This window comes from Gorilla gorilla, chromosome 21, assembly GCF_029281585.2.
Source record: "Gorilla gorilla gorilla isolate KB3781 chromosome 21, NHGRI_mGorGor1-v2.1_pri, whole genome shotgun sequence".
NCBI lineage: Eukaryota > Metazoa > Chordata > Mammalia > Primates > Hominidae > Gorilla > Gorilla gorilla.
The window spans coordinates 7,251,921-7,266,692 of record NC_073245.2 but is presented as its reverse complement, the minus strand read 5'-3'; positions in this window follow the sequence as shown (position 1 = coordinate 7,266,692).

The following is a 14,772-nucleotide window of genomic DNA, read 5'->3' as shown; positions in this document are numbered from 1 at the left end:
CATTTATCCTCTGAGTTAAAAACTATTCAATTGGCTGGGCATGGTGGCTCACGCCTGTAGTCCCAGCTCTTTGGGAGGCCGAGGTTGGCAGATCGCCTGAGGTCAGGAGTTTGAGACCAGCCTGGCCAACATGATGAAACCCCATCTCTACTAAAAATACAAAAATTAGCCGGGTGTGGTGGCGAGTGCCTGTCATCCCAGCTACTCGGGAGGCTGAGACAGGAGAATCATTTGAACCTGGGAGGTGGAGGTTACAGTGAGCCGAGATCATGCCATTGTACTCCAGCCTGAGTGACAAGAGTGAAACTCCATGTCAAAAACAAACAAAAATCAATTACATTCTTTAAGTTATTAAAATTAAACATTGTAAATGATTTTTTTCCCAAAGCTTTTTCAAAGAAAAAAAAGTAGAAACAAAGACACTTTCTACTGATTTCCAATATGGTGACTCTGTATTTCTAGCATGTGTTAAGGTGAAAAATTGATTTTATGTTTAATACAAAACATAGCATAATGTAATGAAAAGCAAGATTGTAATGATAAAGGAAAATAACACTAGTGCTAATTTTTTTCAATTTGAAGCATTGGATTAAAATGAATTAGGTTATATTCCAACATGTTTATATTGAATTTCTTTTTTCTCCAATTGGTTTCTTTTAATTAATGGGTGAGTGTTGCATTTGTATAAGGTTTCCCTATTATATTCAATTGTTTTGAGATGCTTTTAATTTGAAGTTTTCATGTTTTCTTTTTGATGTATACATGTTATGCTTTTATGCTGAATTTGATAATTGGTGCTGTATATGCAAAGCAAATGTAATTTCCCAGCTTTTATTTTTTAAAGCCCTGGGAAGCAACATAATAAAGTAGAAATAGTATCAAGACAGGAGTTAGAATACCTGGATTCTAAAATTTAAATTAAATTAGGATCTAGTGACATTATAGGTGTTCCTTGATCTTCTGATGACCTGATTCCTCAAAAGAAAAATAAAATAATCTATAAATTGTTTCTAATTCTAAAACTCTATAAATCCTATTTTTAAAATTATAATTAGTTGAACTCTATAAGGTCACAAAAATCCCTATTAAGAAACTAAAATAAAATTTTATCATATCTTAAAAATACTCTGATCTTTTTTTATATGCTGACATGAATTCTAATTATTTTTGAGCCCCTAAAAAACATTTAAGATCACAGTTTATGTTTTATTATTGACTTTCAGATAATTAACATTTTACTGATAGATATGAACAAATCTACTCTAACAGAGATAGTCATTAGTTTATTTCTCTCTTTTCAGTATCAATAAAAAGTATCGATTTACCAATAACAATGAATTAATTGCCTGAAATAAATGAAACGTAAGCAGCAAAAGTGAACTTTTTAGTATAACTCTTCTTGTAAACATTGACTTAGTTCAAAGGGAGCTTATCTTTAAAAAAAAAAGCGCTAATTCATGTCTATTGGTATAGATATAATCTTTTTTTCCTTGAAAATAGATCCTACTATACTCCAGACACTATGCCACTAGGTGCAGATATTAACACAAATAGCAGGTGATCATTGTCCTCATGGAGTTTATTTTAAAGAGAACAAAGTGAGACAAAGGCACACAAGCAAAGAACTACAATACAAAGGGGATGGCATCTGACTCAGCATGGAGGTGTCACGGAAGGTGTTGTTTTGCTTAGGTTTTGAAGTGTGGGTAGGAGATGGCCCATGTTGAGAGTGGGAACTGGGAATTAAAAAGATGAGGAGGTCTCTGCAAATCTACATGGATGGGAAGTAGCATGCTGATGTGGGAAACAACTAAAAAGTTCCAGAATGCATGGTTTATAAAGCGTGAGTCAGAGAGGGCTAGACCAGTAGCCAGATCAAGGATATCTCAGATGTTATAGTCATGAATTAGTGCATTGACCTGCAGGCCATGGGAGTCACTGAAGGTTTCAGTCAGGTAAGTGAGCTGATCAGAACAGTCCTTTAGATAGGCCGCTCTTTTGGCTGTAATGGGGACACGTTTGAAGTAGGGCTATAGCTAAAAATATACAGACACTTCCTCTTGTCTACAGCCCTGCTGGCATCTGTTGTATTTTGACTTTTTAATAATAGCCATTCCAACCGGTATGAAATGGTATCTCATTGTGTTTTGATTTGCATTTTTCTGATGATTAGTGATTCTAAGCATTTTTTTTTCGTGTATTTGTTGGCCATTTGTATGTGTTCTTTTGAGAAGTGTTTGTTCATGTCCTTTGCCCATTTTTTAATTGGGTTATTTTTTTTTCTAATTGATTTAAGTTCCCTGTAGATTCTGGATACTAAAAAACAAACAAAAACCAGAAGTAAATAAATTCTCAGGACACACACACCCACACCCACACCCACAGAGAGAGAGAGAGAGAGAGAGAGAGAGAGCACCTAGGTAAGAGGCCACCAACCACCAGGGTCTAAACTGGGAACACTTTCTAGTACAGAATGAATGGAAAGGATTCATGAAATATCTAGAAAGTAACGTTAATGAGATTTACATGTATGGAGTGAATGAGGGGAAACAGGGATCATTCAGGATTCTGGTGGGAATAACAGGGGGAGCCATTAGTTGAAATTTTGAAGTGGGAGAAGGAGAGGGAGTTTTAGGGAGAAAGATGAGTTGTTTTTTTAGGTATTTCAAACCCTTGAAGCTTCTATGGGACATCGAAGTGGAAATAACAGTCTGTGGGTTGGGACAATAAAGAAAGAAATTGGTTGAAGACTAGGGGAAGAGTATAGAGCAAAGAAATATTTAAGATAATAAACATATAGAGATAGCTGAAAATGTGGGACTGGATTACAAAGGAAGAATGATTTAGTTATGAAGCCCAAGGGCTGACAGGAATGGGTGACTAGTCGAGGAGTTCATATGCATCTGTTATTGTATGAATAAAAAAAATTATCTGTTCCTTCCTAAAGATATCTTCAACCTGTTTTTGGATACATATGGGCACTGCTTTTCACTCTCTTAGCCCCATTTCTTATTTTAGCCTCTGCTGTAGCGATCAGTTCTGCACAGGCTTTGACCCAGGCTTTGACTAGTTGGTGCAGGTGTGATATGACACTTACCTGGAATGGCCCACAGTTTGTGGCTGCTCTTACTTAAGCAGGTGGGATGCTCATGTAGGTGTAACCTAGCAGCTTGGTAGAGTTTATGCCCATGGGGCAACCTGTGACCACTCAAAAATAAAGCCCTTTCCTCCTCCCAGATTGAGGAGTCTTGCATTATGTAATAAAACTCCTTAGAAGGCCTATTAGGTTCCAATACAGCATTAGGCAACTTGATAAGGTATCCCATCATCAGCCTTCCTTTCTTCCCTCATTCCTCTGCCTCTCACTCTTTCTTCCTAAGTTAACTTCTTAGATAAAATGCCAACATTCTATATTTTGTCTCACATCAGGGAAAATAATTGTATACCCCATTTCAAAAGCACATAAAAAGGTTACTGTATAGAAAATTTGTCTTTAAGAGATTAAGCTGTAATTTTCCAAATACTTTAAAATTTTATTTCAGATACGTTTTTCATTTTTATAAGCTTCATCTAAAAGCAGAGTTCACCTAAGAATATACCTAAGAGCATATTCCATAGAATATATTTTATATTTCAGTAGTTTAGCTAGGATTCTTTCAAAATTGAGAGGATCTACAAATATTTCTAACACATTAGTTTTCAGTCTTAAGGCTGAGTCAAGAACAAAGCTCCTAAACTTTGCATTGGTGATTGAGAACATTTTAAAATTGTTATTTAATTCATTAATTTATTTTTAAAAAATTTTCACATTGTAATTATATAGATTTATAGGATACAATTTGATGTTTCAATGAATATGTATGTTGTCTAATGATCCAATAAGGATAGTTAGTGTATTAATTACCTCATGCATTCATCATTTCTTTTTAATAAGAAATTTCAAAATCCTTTCTTCTAGATACTTTGTAATATACAATACTTTACTTTTAACTATAGTCACCCTGCTTTGCAAAGAACACTACAACTTATTCTTCCTATATAATTGTGATTTCATAACTGTTAACCAATCTATCTCCATTTTGCCCTCCCCACTTCTTCCTCACTGTTTGGTAACCACTATTCTACTCTACTTCTCTATTAACATTTTTTTTTTTAAGATTCCACATATGAGCGAGATCATGCGGTATTTGCTTTCTGTGTCTGGCTTATTTCACTTAACATTGTATCCTACAGGGTCATCCATGTTGTTGCAACTGGCAGAATTTCATTCTTTTTTTATGGCTGAATAGTATTTCATTGTGTGTGTGTCCATATATATATATATATATATATACATATATAATTTTATGTGTAATTATAATTACACATAAAATTATATATAATTATAATTAATTTTATGCATAATTATAATTACACATAAAATTATATATAATTATAATTATAATTATATATAATTATATATAATAATATATATATATTATATGTAATATATAATATACATAACATACATAATGTATATTATATATAATATACATAACGTATATTATATACATTATACATTATATATATTATAATACACATAATATATATTATGTATATAATATACATAATATATATTATATATAAAATATACATAATATATAATGTATATTATACATATAATATATATTATATATTAATATATTAATATTAATATTAATTATTATTAATTATTAATAATTATTAATGATTATTAATTAATAATTATTATTTTTTATTAATATTATTAATATTAATATATAATGCATTAATATTAATAATACATTAATATATAATATATTATATATTATACATAATATATTATATATAATATACATAATATGTATTATATATAATATACATAATATATATTATATATATATAATTCACTTGTTTGTTTTTATACACATAGGTTGATTCCATATCTGATTATTAGAAATAGTGCTACAGTAAACATAAGAGTGCAGATATTTTTCAAACACAATGATTTCATTTCCTATGGATATATACCCAGTAGTGGGATTGCTGGGTTATGTGATCGAATGATTGTTTTTTTTTTTTATTTTTTATTTTTTAGCGAACTTCCATAAAGTTTTGCTTAATGGTTGTACTAGTTTACAACCCCATCAACAGTGCGTAAGTGTTCCGTTTTCTCCACTTCCTTGCCAACTCTTGTTATCTTTTACCTTTTTGCTAATAGCCATTCTAATGGGTGAACTGGTATCTCATTGCGGTTTTGATTTGCATTTCCCTGATGGTTAGTGATGTTGAACATGATTTTATTATATATTCGTCTTGACAATTTCTATATTTTCTCTTGTGGCATTTCTTTTAGTTTATTTTGTCCTTTTTTTTTTTTTTTTTTTGCGAAGGAGTCTTGCTCTCTTGCCCAAGCTGGAGTGCAGTGGTGCAATCGGGGCTCACGGCAACCTCCATCTCCCTGGTTCAAGCAATTCGCCTTCCTCAGCCTGCTGAGTAGCTGGGGTTACAGGCACACGCCATCATGTTTGGCTAAATTTTTGTATTTTTAGTAGAGAAATGATTTCACCATATTGGTCAGGCTGGTCTCAAACTCCTGACCTCAGGCAATCCGCCTGCCTCAGCCTCCCAGTTTTGCCCATTTTTAAATAAGTTATTTATGTTTTTGCTGTTGAGTTGTTTAAGTTTGTTATATAATCTGGGCATTAACTCCTTAGCAGATGTATAGTTTGCAAATATTGTATCCCATTCTGTAAGTTGTTTTTTCACTCTGTTAAGTTTCCTTTGCTGTGCAAAAGCATTTTAGTTTGATGAAACCCCATTTATCTCTTTTTGCTTTTGTTGCCTGTGCTTTTGACGTCTCATTTAAAAAATCCTTGTAGAACCCAAAGTTATAGAGAATTTCCCACATGTTATCTTCTAGTAGTTTTTCATAGTTTTCAATCTTACCTTTAGGTCTTTAATCGCATTTGAGTTGATTTTTGTATAAGGTAAAAGATAGGGGTCTAATTTCATTATCCCACATGTAGATATCCAATCTTCTCAGTACCATTTAATGAAGAGACTGTCTTTACCCCTGTGTGTGCTCTTGACTCCTTTTTGGAAAATCAGTTGACTTTAGGTATGAGAATTTATTTCTGAGCTGTATATTCTCTTCCATTGGTCTATGTGTTTGCTTTATGGCAGTGCCATGCTGTTTTGCTTACTATGGCTTTGTAGTATATTTTGAAGTCAGGTAGTGTGGTGCCTCCAGCTTTGTTATTTTTGCACAGGATTGCTTTGGTTATTTGGGGTCTTTTCTGGTTTCATACAAATTTTAGGGTATTTTTTTCTATTTCTGTGAAGAATTTCATTGGTATTTTGATAGGGATTGCATTGAATCTGTAGGACATTTTGTTAGTATGGTCATTTCAATAGTATCAGTTCTTCCATTCCATGAGTATATAGTGTCCATTTTTTGTGGATCGTAAATTTTTCCATCAGTGTGTTATAGTTTTCATTGTAGAGATCTTTCACGACCTTGATTAAATTTATCTGCAGATTTCTTGGTAGCTATTGTAAATGGAATTCCTTTCTTGATGACTTTTTCAGATAGTTCACTATTAGTGTATAGAAACACCACTGAATTTTCTGTGTTGATTTTGTATACTACAACTTTACTGAATTTATTTATGATTTCTAGTAGTTTTTGGTCAAGTCTTTAGGGTTCTCACTCTATATAAGTATATATAGAAAGAACCCTAAAGAGAGAGAGATCATATATATCTATATGATCATATATATAGATGTATACATATGTATGTGAGATCACATTTTCTACAAACAGAAACAATCTGACTTCCTTCTTTCCAGTTTGGATCCCTCTTATTTATTTCTTTTGTCTAATTGCTCTGGCTCTGACCTCCAGTACTATGCTAAATAGAAGTGGTAGAAGTTGACATCCTTGTCTTCCTCCACATCAAAGAGGAAAAGCATTTAACTATTCACCATAAATAAGATGTTAGCTGTGGGTTTGTCACCTATGGCCTTTACTGCGTTGAGGTACACTCCTATACCTACTTTCTTGACAGTTTTTATCATAAAGGAATGTTGACTTTTGTCAAGTGTTCTTTTTGCATCTGTTGAAATGATCACATGGTTTTTGTTTTTCTTTCTATTGTGGTGGTGTATCATATTTACTGATTTGTGCATGTTAAGCCATCCTTTCATCCCTGGGATGAACCCCACTTGATTATAGTGAATACTCTTTTTAGTGTGCTGTCGAAGTCAGTTCACTTGTATCTTGTTGAGAATTTTTGTATCTATGTTCTTCAGGAATATTGGCCTGTTATTTTCATTTTGTGCGTGTCTTTGTCTGGTTTTAGAATCAGGATATTGCGAGCCTCATAAGATGAGTATGGAAGTATTCCTTCCTCATTACTTTTGTGGAAAAGTTTGTGGAGAATTGGTAGTTATTCTTTAACTGTTTGGTAGAATTCAGCAGTGAAGACATCAGGTCCTGGGTGTTGGTTGTTGTTGTTGTTGTTTTGATGGAAGATGTTTTATTATTGATTCAATTTCCAAACTCATTCTTGATGTGTTCAGATGTTATATTTCCTCACAATTTAATCTGGGTAGTTGTATGAGCGCAGAAATTTATTCATTTTATTCTACACTATCAAATTTGTTGGCATATAGTTATGAGTAATGTCTTACAATCCCTTCTATTTCTGTGGTGTATCAGTTGTAATGTCTCCTTTTTCATCTTTTATTTATTTGAATTTTCTCTCCTTTTGTCTTAGTTTAGCTAAAGGTTTGTCAGTTTTACCTTTACACTTTGTCTTATTTATCTTTTGAAATATTTTTTAGTGTCTGTTTCATTTATATCTGCTGTGAGCTTTATTATTTCCTTCCTTCTACCAATTTTGGGTTTAGTTTGTTTTTGATGTTCTAGTTACTTGAAGTGTATAATTTTGCTTTGTGATTTGAAAATCCTTCTTTTTTGGTGTAGGCTTTTATTGCTATAAATTTCCCTCTTAGAACTGCTTTTGCTACGTTCCATAGGTTTGGGTATGTTGGATTTTCATTCTTACTTGTCTCAGTGACTTTTGAAATTTTCCTATTAATGTCTTAATGAGACCTATTGATTTCTTGGGTGCGTGTTATTTAATTTCCATGTTTTTATAAAATTTCCAAGGGCTTTCCTGTTGTTGATTTCTGGCTTTATATCCCTGTAATCAGAAAAGATACTTCATATGATATCTGTCTTCTTAAGTTTGTTAAGACTTATTATGTGTCATAATGTATGATTGGTCCTAGAGAATGTTTGGTGTACAGTTGAGAATAATTTGTATTCTGCAGCAGTTGGATGATGTATTAGTCTGTTTTCATACTGATGATAAAGACATACCCGAGACTGGGTAATTTACAGAGAAAAAGAGGTTTAGTGGACTCATAGTTCCACGTGGCTGGGGAGGTCTTCCAATCATGATGGAAGGCGAAAGACACATCTTACATGGTAGCAAACAAAATAGAATTGAGAACCAAGTGAAAGGGTTCCCCCTTATAAAACCTCAGATCTTGTTAGACGTATTCACTACCACAAGAACAGTATGGGGGAACCGCCCCCATGATTCAATTATCTCCCACTGGTTCCCTCCCACAACATGTATGAATTATGGGAGCTATAATCAATATGAGATTTGGGTGGGGATATACAGCCAAACCATATCAGGTGAGATCTTCTTTACCTGCTAGGTCCATTTGGTCTATGGTATAGTTTGAGTCTGTCATTTTTTGGTTGATTTTCTCTTCATAGAATCTGTCCATTTTTAAAGTGGAGTGTTGAAATTTCCTACTAATATTGTATTGCAGTCTATCTCTACCTTTAAATCTAATATTTGCTTTATATATCTGGTTGTTCTGGTGTTGGGTACATATATAGTTACACCTAAGTAATATATATGTTATGTCCTCTTATTGAATTGGGCCTTTTATCATTTCATTATACAGTGACATTCTTTTTTTATATAGTTTTTTTTATTTAAAGCCTTTTAAAATATGACATGACTGTGGCTACTCCTGCTTGCTTTTCATTTGTTTGCATAAAATATATTTTTCCATCTCTTCACTTTCAGTCTATTTGTCTTTAATAGTGAGGTAAGTATCATGTAGGCAGCATATAGGTGGGTTTTGCTATCCGAATCCATTCATCCACTTTATATCTTTTAAGTAGAGTTTAATCCACTTCTATTGAAGTTTATTATTGATAAATTAGGACTTCCTTCTACCATTTCATTAGTTGTTTCTTAGATTACTTGTTCACTTCTTCCTTTCTTATTGTTTATCCCTCTAGTTTGGTGGTTTTCTGTGGTGCTAAGCTTTGTTTCTTTTCCCTTTTTTGGTGTGTGTGTGTGTATCTGCTGTAATTTCTTTCTTTCTGGTTAGTGAAACTAACATACAGAGTCCGGTATTTGTAACAGACTATTTTACACTGATAACAACTTAACTTCTGTCACATAAAATTACTCTTGACTTCTCCTCCCCACACACACAATTTATATTTTTGTTACCTTACATTGCATCTTTATGAATGGTAGACTCCATGGAACATAGGATCTATGTCACAACTAAATCAATTATTTAATGGCAGCATTAAAGCAGCCCAAAGAATGTGAAAAACTGGTGTGGGTGTATTTAACTTTTTAAAAACTATGTTTCATAATGTTTTCATTAAAAAGTCTTTATCAGTTTGCTAATGCCTAATTTTTACAACCAGCCACCATAGATTTTACAGGATAAATATATTATTTCAGTGGTAATTGAAGCAGAATTTTTGTTGCTCTTCTTACCCTTAGAGATTGTGTATTATCCTCAGACGTAATTCTTTGTTTTTTTTTTTCTTTTCATGTTGTTACACATAGTTACCAACAATCAACGTGAGAATAACCTTTGAATATTTTCAAGCATTAAGATTTGTTTATACAGCTGCACAATTAGACAACCAACACTCTTGGGTCTTTACCTCTCAGCATACACCTGATTATTAACTTAAAGGTATGATGGGAAAAGTATCAATTTTTGTTGGTCACCTAGATTTGGAAACATGTAATAATTATAAGCTTGGGTCTGCTTCTTCAGAAGCCTAGGAATTGGAGTGATGGTTCTCTGAAGAGGCTGGAAACAAAGTATGTGTTTCCAGAAGGCTTAATAGAATATGTTGAGACATAGGCCATTAACACAAAAGTGAAAGAAATGCAAAAAAGTATAAAAGTAAGGATTTGAGAAGGGAAATTTTATTTTTAAGTCTAAGATTCCTATGAATTATATGAAAGTAAATGTCCTATCCTTAAAATTAGCCAAAGGAAGCACTTTACTTATCAATATGATATGACGTTTCATACTCTTATCTAAAGATATCCTAAACTAAGATCCAGTTTTCTAAGTAAAGACCTTTTACTCATGCTTTAAAGCATGTTAGATGATTCCTACCACATCACATCATGTTGTTTACATGTATGATTTAAACTGCATTTATTCTTCAACTCACTGGTTCCTTAGGCTTCTTATCTTTCCTTGCACGCTTAGATAATTTTATGTAAAATTGATTTTTAGAAGTTTAGTTGCTGGGCGTAGTGGCTGTCGCCTGTAAACCCAGTACTTTGGGAATTCAAGGCAGGTGTATTGCTTGAGTCTTGGAGTTTGAGGCCTGCCTGGGAAAGATGACAAACCCCATTTGTACAAAAATAAAAATATTAGCTGGATATGGTGGCACATGCCTGTGGTCCCAGCTACTCCAAGGCTGAGGTGGGAGGATGGCTTGAGTCCGAGAGGCAGAGGTGTGAGCCAAGATCATGCCCTGCTCTTCAGCCTGGGCAACCAAGCCAGACCCTGTTTCAAAAAAAAAATCTAGTGAGATTTGATTTCTATTTCTATGTGATTCAAAAGTAGGAGAGCTTCAACGCTAATGACTATTAAAAAATGGCCATTGCTACTTGCATTTTCTATGAAGCCAGCATACACAGCAACGTGCAACCTAAAAACCAAGCTATTTAATATGTAGCTTAGATTACAGGTTTGATTGTCTTTGAGGTTTGATTATTGCAGAGATCAATTGCCAGACCAAATATAGTCTATTTCTGTATTTGGTCTTTTTATCATATGAAACATCCCAGCCTTGGGTATAAATTAAGAGCAAATACAGACATTTATACCGATAGCGGTGTAGATATTTCCATGTTTATACAGTTACCGGTGTAGATACTTCCATGTCTATACAGATAGCGGTGTGGATATTTCCATGTTCATACAGATAGTGGTGTAGATATTTCCATGTTTATAGAGATAGTGGTGTAGATATATCCATGTTTATAGAGATAGCGGTGTAGATATTTCCATGTTTATACAGATAGCGGTGTAGATATTTCCATGTTTATACAGATAGCATTGTAGATATTTCCATGTTTATAGAGACAGAGGTGTATATATTTCTATATTTATAGAGATAGCGGCGCACATATTTCCATGTTTATAGAGACAGCGGTGTAGATATTTCCATGTTTATACAGATAGCGGTGTAGATATTTCCATGTTAATACAGGTAGCGGTGTACATATTGCCATGTTCATACAGATAGCGGTGTAGATATTTCCACATTTATACAGATGGCGGTGTACATATTTCCATGTTCATACAGATGGCGGTGTAGATATTTCTATGTTTATAGAGATGGCGGTGTAGATATTTAAATGTTTATACAGATAGCTGTGTAGATATTTCCATGTTTATAGAGATGGCGGTGTAGATATTTCCATGTTTCTACAGATGGCGGTGTAGATATTTCCATGTTTATACACATGGAGGTGTAGATATTTCCATGTTTTTACAGATAGCGTTGTAGATATTTCCATGTTCACACAGATAGCGGTGTAGATATTTCCACCTTTATACAGATGGTGGTGTAGATTTTTCCATTTCCATACAGACGGCGGTTTAGATATTTCCATTGTTATAAAGATGGCGGTGCAGATATTTCCATTGTGATACAGATGGCGGTGTAGGCATTTTCATGTTGATACAGATGGTGGTGTACATAGTTCCCTGTTCATACAGATGGCGGTGTAGATATTTTCATTTTCCTACCGATGGCGGTGTAGATATTTCCATGTTCATACAGATAGCGGTGTAGATGTATCCATGTTCATACAGATGGCAGTGTAGATAATTCCATGTTCATACAGATGGAGTTGAAGATATTTCCATGTTTATAGACATGGCGGTGTAGATATTTCCATGTTTACACAGAAGGCGGTGTAGATATTTCCATGTTTACACAGATAGCGGTGTAGATATTTCCATGTTTATACAGATAGCGGTGTAGATATTTCAATGTTTATAGAGTTGGCGGTGTAGATATTTTCATGTTCCTACAGTTGGTGGTGTAGATATTTCCATGTGTACACAGATAGCGGTGTAGGTATTTCCAAGTTTATGCAGATAGCGGTGTAGATATTTCCACTTTTAGGCAGATAGCGGTGTAGATATTTCAATGTTTAAACAGATAGCGTTGTAGATATTTCCATGTTCCTACAGAGGGCGGTGTAGATATTTACATGTTTATAGAGATGGCGGTTTAGACATTTCCACGTTCATACAGATGGCGGTGTAGATATTTCCATGTTTACACAGATAGCGGTGTAGATATTTCCGTCTTTATACACATAATGGTGTAGGTCTTTCCATGTTTTTAGAGATAGCGATGTAGATATTTCCATGTTTACACAGATAACGGTGTAGATATTTCCATGTTTACACAGATAACGGTGTAGATATTTCCATGTTTATACAGATGTATACAGATGACTCTGTAGATATTTCCATGTTTACAGAGATAGCGGTGTAGATATTTCCATGTTTACACAGATATCGGTGTAGATATTTCCATGTTTACACAGATAGCGGTGTAGATATTTCCATGTTCATACAGATAGCGGTGTAGATAATTCCATGTGTATACAGATAACGGTGTAGATACTTACATATTCCTACAGATGGCTGTGTAGATATTTCCATGTTTGTACAGATAGCGGTGTAGATATTTCCATGTTTACACAGATAGTGGTGTAGATATTTCCATGTTTACACAGATAGCGGTGTAGATATTTCCATGTTTACACAGATAGCGGTGTAGATATTTCCATGTTTATACAGATAGCGGTGTAGATATTTCCATGTGTATACAGATAACTGTGTAGATATTTACATGTTCCTACAGATGGGTCTGTAGATATTTCCATGTTTATACAGATAGCAGTGTAGATATTTACGTCTTTATACACATAATGCTGTAGATCTTTCCATGTTTTCAGAGATAGCGGTGTAGATCTTTCCATGTTTACACAGATAGCGGTGTAGATATTTCCATATTTATACAGATAGCAGTGTAGATATTTCCATGTTTATAGAGATAGTGGGGTAGATATTTACATGTTCCTACAGATGGCTGTGTAGATATTTCCATGTTTATACAGATAGCGGTGTAGATATTTCCATGTTCATACAGATAGCTGTGTAGATATTTCCATGTTTATACAGATAGAGGTGTAGATATTTACGTCTTTATACACATAATGGTGTAGATCTTTCCATGTTTTCAGAGATAGCGGTGTAGATTTTCCATGTTTACACAGATAGCGGAGTAGATACTTCCATGTTTATACAGATAGCAGTGTAGATATTTCCATGTTTATAGAGATAGTGGTGTAGATATTTACATGTTCCTACAGATGGCTGTGTAGATATTTCCATGTTTATACAGATAGCGGAATAGATATTTCCATGTTTATGGAGATAGTCGTGTAGATATTTCCACGTTCCTACAGTTTGTGGTGTAGATATTTCCATGTTTACACAGATAGCGGTGTAGATATTTCCATGTTTACACAGATAGCGGTGTAGATATTTCCATGTTTATACAGATAGCGGTGTAGATATTTCCATGTGTATACAGATAACTGTGTAGATATTTACATGTTCCTACAGATGGCTCTGTAGATATTTCCATGTTTATACAGATAGCAGTGTAGATATTTACGTCTTTATACACATAATGCTGTAGATCTTTCCATGTTTTCAGAGATAGCGGTGTAGATCTTTCCATGTTTACACAGATAGCGGTGTAGATATTTCCATATTTATACAGATAGCAGTGTAGATATTTCCATGTTTATAGAGATAGTGGGGTAGATATTTACATGTTCCTAGAGATGGCTGTGTAGATATTTCCATGTTTATACAGATAGCAGTGTATATATTTCCATGTTCATACAGATAGCTGTGTAGATATTTCCATGTTTATACAGATAGCGGTGTAGATATTTACGTCTTTATACACATAATGGTGTAGATCTTTCCATGTTTTCAGAGATAGCGGTGTAGATTTTCCATGTTTACACAGATAGCGGAGTAGATACTTCCATGTTTATACAGATAGCAGTGTAGATATTTCCATGTTTATAGAGATAGTGGTGTAGATATTTACATGTTCCTACAGATGGCTGTGTAGATATTTCCATGTTTATACAGATAGCGGAATAGATATTTCCATGTTTATGGAGATAGTCGTGTAGATATTTCCATGTTCCTACAGTTTGTGGTTTAGATATTTCCATGTTTACACAGACAGCGGTGTAGATATTTCCAAGTTTATGCAGATAGCGGTGTAGATATTTCCACTTTTAGGCAGATAGCGGTGTAGATATTTCAATGTTTAAACAGATAGCGTTGTAGATATTTCCA